The sequence below is a fragment of the Salmo salar genome, unplaced genomic scaffold (genome assembly GCF_905237065.1).
Source record: "Salmo salar unplaced genomic scaffold, Ssal_v3.1, whole genome shotgun sequence".
Taxonomy (NCBI): Eukaryota; Metazoa; Chordata; class Actinopteri; order Salmoniformes; family Salmonidae; genus Salmo; species Salmo salar.
In genome coordinates this window covers 280,593-287,500 of record NW_025548295.1, presented here as the reverse complement: position 1 = coordinate 287,500, position 6,908 = coordinate 280,593, and positions in this window count along the sequence as shown.

The window sequence follows — 6,908 nt, the reverse complement described above, 5'->3', positions numbered from 1 at the left end:
AGACTGGACAGAGCAGTGGATTGTATTAGGACAGGCCTGCAGACTGGAAGCAGTGGATTGTATTAGGACAGGCCTGCAGACTGGAAGCAGTGGATTGTATTAGGACAGGCCTGCAGACTGGAAGCAGTGGATTGTATTAGGACAGGCCTGCAGACTGGAAGCACTGGATTGTATTAGGACAGGCCTGCAGACTGGAAGCAGTGGATTGTATTAGGACAGGCCTGCAGACTGGAAGCAGTGGATTGTATTAGGACAGGCCTGCAGACTGGAAGCAGTGGATTGTATTAGGACAGGCCTGCAGACTGGGCAGAGCAGTGGATTGTATTAGGACAGGCCTGCAGACTGGAAGCAGTGGATTGTATTAGGACAGGCCTGCAGACTGGACAGAGCAGTGGATTGTATTAGGACAGGCCTGCAGACTGGAAGCAGTGGATTGTATTAGGACAGGCCTGCAGACTGGGCAGAGCAGTGGATTGTATTAGGACAGGCCTGCAGACTGGAAGCAGTGGATTGTATTAGGACAGGCCTGCAGACTGGAAGCAGTGGATTGTATTAGGACAGGCCTGCAGACTGGAAGCAGTGGATTGTATTAGGACAGGCCTGCAGACTGGGCAGAGCAGTGGATTGTATTAGGACAGGCCTGCAGACTGGAAGCAGTGGATTGTATTAGGACAGGCCTGCAGACTGGAAGCAGTGGATTGTATTAGGACAGGCCTGCAGACTGGAAGCAGTGGATTGTATTAGGACAGGCCTGCAGACTGGAAGCAGTGGATTGTATTAGGACAGGCCTGCAGACTGGAAGCAGTGGATTGTATTAGGACAGGCCTGCAGACTGGAAGCAGTGGATTGTATTAGGACAGGCCTGCAGACTGGAAGCAGTGGATTGTATTAGGACAGGCCTGCAGACTGGAAGCAGTGGATTGTATTAGGACAGGCCTGTAGACTGGAAGCAGTGGATTGTATTAGGACAGGCCTGCAGACTGGAAGCAGTGGATTGTATTAGGACAGGCCTGCAGACTGGAAGCAGTGTAGAACTCTGCTTTCTGTTAATCGAACCTGTTAAACAAGATAACTAATTCAATAAATTTTTGGGGGTTTTAGTCAATGAAACGTTGAATGGAACCAATGTTTTACCTTCAATAAGGCAGATGATTTGTATTATTCAGTTATACTGCTGTGCAACATTTAATATTCTCTATTTAAGTTTCAGCGATTATAATTCAAGAAATTTGTTTCATAATTTTGGTATGTGAACGCTAAATAAATAGTTAGTCATCCCCCCCCCAAAGAAAATCTATAATTGTGTAATGTATTTTATTATAATAATTATAATTATAATTTCTATACATACTGCCTGTTTATGATTAATGCAAACAGTGAACATCAATATTACCGGCAACATTGAATTTGTCATTTATACATTTCAGATTTATGTTTCATTGTATCTACTGAACCATCAACATTATACAAGTCCCTGTATACCTTATGCTTTGACTTATTGCTTCCATTGTCAATGTGGGCCCACATTAATAAACAAGACTGAAGAATACAAGGCATCATCCTAATTATAGGATCAAATCAATGGTAACCTACTTTTTAAGATTTTTTTTTAGTTTAGGTCTGCACTTGATTCTTCAAACATGTAAATTGATTGTCTGTCGGACATTTTAAATTGGTAAAATGGGTCCTTCTTTACAAAACACAGTTAGTATCGATCCGGTACCCGTTCTGAATGACGTCGTGCTAAATGATTTTACGCAGATGAGGAATCTTGGCAGCGTAATGTAGCCGTTATTATCTGGGCACGACAGGTTTATTGTGTTTAGCTTATTGTAGAAAACATGGCTTTATAATGCTCTAAACTGGTTTGCTGAGGATTACGTAAACATTCATATGTGTTTAACCTACAATACTACACAATATGAATTCATGTGTTTATTAACCTACAATACCACACAATATGAATTCATGTGTTTATTAACCTACAATACCACACAATATGAATTCATGTGTTTATTAACCTACAATACCACACAATATGAATTCATGTGTTTATTAACCTACAATACCACACAATATGAATTCATGTGTTTATTAACCTACAATATGAATTCATGTGTTTATTAACCTACAATACCACACAATATGAATTCATGTGTTTATTAACCTACAATATGAATTCATGTGTTTATTAACCTACAATACCACACAATATGAATTCATGTGTTTATTAACCTACAATATGAATTCATGTGTTTATTAACCTATAATACCACACAATATGAATTCATGTGTTTATTAACCTACAATATGAATTCATGTGTTTATTAACCTATAATACCACACAATATGAATTCATGTGTTTATTAACCTATAATACCACACAATATGAATTCATGTGTTTATTAACCTACAATATGAATTCATGTGTTTATTAACCTACAATATGAATTCATGTGTTTATTAACCTATAATACCACACAATATGAATTCATGTGTCATTCCTACTTGTTAAAGAAGAGACAGAGAGGGAGAGAGGGAGAGAGACAGAGACACTTAACATTGGTGCATTCAGAAACCATTCTCACCTTCAGTAACCATATACTTTCCACATGAACCGCCGCCCGCTTTGAATAAGAAATCACAAAATGTATTTATGTGAAATGTCTGGGTTTGCCTGGGATCTCTCTCGGTGAACAGGGCAGCCTTGAGAAGGGATTGTCATATCAGCAAAATGCCTGCGATAAGTGATCAGTATGGTCTGTGTCGTAAACTTTCAGTTTATCGTCCCAGGTGATGGTATATCTAGTACTTTAATAGTGAGGTAGAAATTACACTATATCTAGGACTTTAATTGAGCTAGTTTAACTTGGACTTTAATAATGAGGTAGTATAACGAGGACTTTAATATTGAAGTAGTTTAACTAGGACTTTAATAGTGAGGTAGTATAACGAGGACAATACTATTGAGGTAGTATAACTAGGACTTTAATATTGAGGTAGCTTAACTAGGACTTTAATATTGAGGTAGTATAACGAGGACTTTAATATTGAGGTAGTTTAACAAGGACTTTAATAGTGAGGTAGTATAACGAGGACAATACTATTGAGGTAGTATAACTAGGACTTTAATATTGAGGTAGTTTAACTAGGACTTTAATATTGAGGTAGTATAACGAGGACAATACTATTGAGGTAGTTTTACTAGGACTTTAAAATTGAGGTACTTTAACTAGGACTTTAATATTGAATTAGTATAACTAGGACTTTAATATTGAAGTAGTTTAACTAGGACTTTAATAGTTAGGTAGTATAACGAGGACAATACTATTGAGGTAGTTTTACTAGGACTTTATTATTGAGGTAGAATAACTAGTATTTTAATATTGAGGTAGTTTAACTTGGACTTTGATATTGAGGTAGTTTAACTTGGACTTTGATATTGAGGTAGTTTAACTTGGACTTTCATTTTGAGGTAGTTTAACTAGGACTTTAATATTGAGGTAGTATAACTAGGACTTTAATATTGAGGTAGTTTAACTAGGACATTAATATTGAGGTAGTATAACTAGGACTTTAATATTGAGGTAGTTTAACTAGGACATTAATATTGAGGTAGTATAACTAGGACTTTAATCTTGAGGTAGTTTAACTAGGACATTAATATTGAGGTAGTATAACTAGGACTTTAATCTTGAGGTAGTTTAACCAGGACAATGATATTGAGGTAGTTTAACCAGGACAATAATATTGAGGTAGTTTAACTAGGACTTTAATCTTGAGGTAGTATAACCAGGAAAATAATATTGAGGTAATTTAACTAGGACTTTAATATTGAGGTAGAGACATAGTATAACAATAACTTTAATGGTATTGTAGTTGTGGTGATAGAAATGTAAGAATGAAAGTGTAATAATTGAGGGAAGGAGGGGGAAGGAGGGGTGAGGGGAGGAGGAGGAGGGGTGAGGGGAGGAGGAGGGTTGAGGGGAGGAGGAGGAGGGGTGAGGGCAGGAGGAGTGTGGGAGGGTGGGAGGGGTGAGGGGAGGAGGAGGGGTGAGGGGAGGAGGAGTGTGGGAGGGTAGGAGGAGGGGTGAGGGGAGGAGGAGTGTGGGAGGGGAAGAGGAGGGGTGAGGGGAGGAGGAGGGGTGAGGGGAGGAGGAGTGTGGGAGGGGAGGAGGAGGGGTGAGGGGAGGAGGAGGGGTGAGGGGAGGAGGAGGAGGGGTGAGGGGAGGAGGAGTGTGGGAGGGGAGGAGGAGGGGTGAAGGGAGGAGGAGGGGTGAGGGGAGGAGGAGTGTGGGAGGGGAAGAGGAGGGGTGAGGGGAGGAGGAGTGTGGGAGGGGAGGAGGAGCGGTGAGGGGAGGAGGAGGGGTGAGGGGAGGAGGAGGGGTGAGGGGAGGAGGAGTGTGGGAGGGGTAGAGGAGGGGTGAGGGGAGGAGGAGGGGTGAGGGGAGGAGGAGTGGTGAGGGGAGGAGGAGTGTGGGAGGGGGTAGAGGAGGGGGTGAGGGGAGGAGGAGGGGTGAGGGGAGGAGGAGGTGGTGAGGGGAGGAGGAGGGGTGAGGGGAGGAGGAGGAGTGTGGGAGGGCGGGTTAGCATGGAGGTGCTATGGTTGTAGCAACATTGTGAAGCAGCGTTCCAATTCCCACCCTGGGGGAGCCGCAGCACTAATTATAATCATCACCTGATTACAGAGCTCCTGTTGTTATGATCCTCCTCTGCTAACACTCTGCCTTTCACTGGCTCACAACACTGGAGCCTGGGTCATACTGGAGCCTGGGTCATACTGGAGCCTGGGTCATACTGGAGCCTGGGTCATACTGGAGTCTGGGTCATACTGGAGTCTGGTTCATACTGGAGTCTGGTTCATACTGGAGCCTGGGTCATACTGGAGCCTGGGTCATACTGGAGCCTGGGTCATACTGGAGCCTGGTTCATACTGGAGTCTGGTTCATACTGGAGTCTGGTTCATACTGGAGTCTGGTTCATACCGGAGTCTGGTTCATACTGGAGCCTGGTTCATACTGGAGTCTGGGTCATACTGGAGCCTGGGTCATACTGGAGTCTGGTTCATACTGGAGTCTGGTTCATACCGGAGTCTGGTTCATACTGGAGTCTGGGTCATACTGGAGTCTGGGTCATACTGGAGTCTGGTTCATACCGGAGTCTGGTTCATACCGGAGCCTGGTTCATACCGGAGCCTGGTTCATACCGGAGCCCGGTTCATACCGGAACCCGGTTCATACCGGAGCCCGGTTCATACCGGAGTCTGGATCATACCGGAGTCTGGTTAATACCGGAGCCCGGTTCATACCGGAACCCGGTTCATACCGGAACCCGGTTCATACCGGAGCCCGGTTCATACCGGAGTCCGGTTCATACCGGAGCCCGGTTCATACCGGAGCCCGGTTCATACCGGAACCCGGTTCATACCGGAACCCGGTTCATACCGGAGCCCGGTTCATACCGGAGTCTGGATCATACCGGAGTCTGGTTAATACCGGAGCCCGGTTCATACCGGAGTCCGGTTCATACCGGAGTCCGGATTATACCGGAGCCTGGTTCATACTGGAGTCTGGTTCATACTGGAGTCTGGATTATACTGGAGCCTGGTTCATACTGGATCCTAGTTCATACTGGAACCTAGTTCATACTGGAACCTGGATCATACTGGAGTCTGGTTCATACTGGAGAGAGCTATTCAGATCTCAGCACTGGAGCCTGATTCATCATGGAGAGAGATGCCTGCTAGAGAGAGGTATTCAGGAGCAGAGAGCTGCTAGAGAGAGGTATTCCGGAGGAGAGAGCTGCTAGAGAGAGGTATTCAGGAGGAGAGAGAGACTTGCTAAAGATATTTATTTAGGATGAAAAAGAAACTTGCTAGAGAGAGGTATTCAGGAGGAGAGAGCTGCTAGAGAGAGGTATTCAGGAGGAGAGAGAGACTTGCTAAAGATATTTATTTAGGATGAAAAAGAAACTTGCTAGAGAGAGGTATTCAGGAGGAGAGAGCTGCTAGAGAGAGGTATTCAGGAGGAGAGAGCTGCTAGAGAGAGGTATTCAGGAGGAGAGAGCTGCTAGAGAGAGGTATTCAGGAGGATAGAGCTGCTAGAGAGAGGCATTCCGGAGGAGAGAGCTGCTAGAGAGAGGTATTCAGGAGGATAGAGCTGCTAGAGGGAGGTATTCAGGAGGATAGAGCTGTTAGAGAGAGGTATTCAGGAGGAGAGAGCTGCTAGAGAGAGGTATTCAGGAGGAGAGAGCTGCTAGAGAGAGGTATTCAGGACTATAGAGCTGCTAGAGAGAGGTATTCCGGAGGATAGAGCTGCTAGAGAGAGGTATTCAGGAGGAGAGAGCTGCTAGAGAGAGGTATTCAGGAGGAGAGAGCTGCTAGAGAGAGGTATTCAGGAGGATAGAGCTGATAGAGGTATTCAGGAGGAGACAGCTGCTAGAGAGAGGTATTCAAGAGGATAGAGCTGCTAGAGAGAAGTATTCAGGAGGATAGAGCTGCGAGAGAGACGTATTCAGGAGGATAGAGCTGCGAGAGAGAGGTTTTCAGGAGGATATACCTGCTAGAGAGAGGTATTCATGAGGAAATAGAGAACTGCTAGAGGGAGGAATTCAGGAGGATAGAGAAACTTGATAGAGAGAGATATTCAGTAGGATTGATAGACTCGCTAGAGAAATGTATTCAGGAGGAGAGAGAGACTTGCTACAGAGAGGTATTCAGGGGAAAATAAAGACCTGCTAGAGAGAGGTATTCAGGAGGAGAGAGAGACTTGCTCGAGAGAGGTATTCAGGAGAAAAGAAAGACCTGCTACAGAGAGGTATTCAGGAGGAGACAGAGACTTGCTAGAGAGAGGTATTCAGGAGGAAAGAGAGACCTTCTAGAGAGAGGTATTCAGGAGGAAAGAGAGACC